Below are 314 nucleotides of genomic sequence, written 5' to 3' on the forward strand. Positions count from 1 at the left end.
GATTAATCATATTAATATATTATATGAATGATTATTTTTAATTTAATTTAGATGACTTCAAACAATTTCTTAAGTACTTGATAGTAAAAAAAATTTTAAGGAAAACAGTGAGCAAGTAATTATAATTCTTCTAATTACTCTCTAGATGTCCCTGCTGGGACTAGATGAAATCTGTTCTAGTTCAACCAAGGAATAGTTACTTGGAAAGATCACAAACTCCTACGGGTAGATTTAGCTCTTTATATAAGCCCTATAAATTGCAGAATGAAGTTAATGAACCCTAATTTCTAATTTTTTAAATAAAGGACAACATG

The sequence above is a fragment of the Gracilinanus agilis genome, chromosome 6 (assembly GCF_016433145.1).
Source record: "Gracilinanus agilis isolate LMUSP501 chromosome 6, AgileGrace, whole genome shotgun sequence".
Taxonomy (NCBI): Eukaryota; Metazoa; Chordata; class Mammalia; order Didelphimorphia; family Didelphidae; genus Gracilinanus; species Gracilinanus agilis.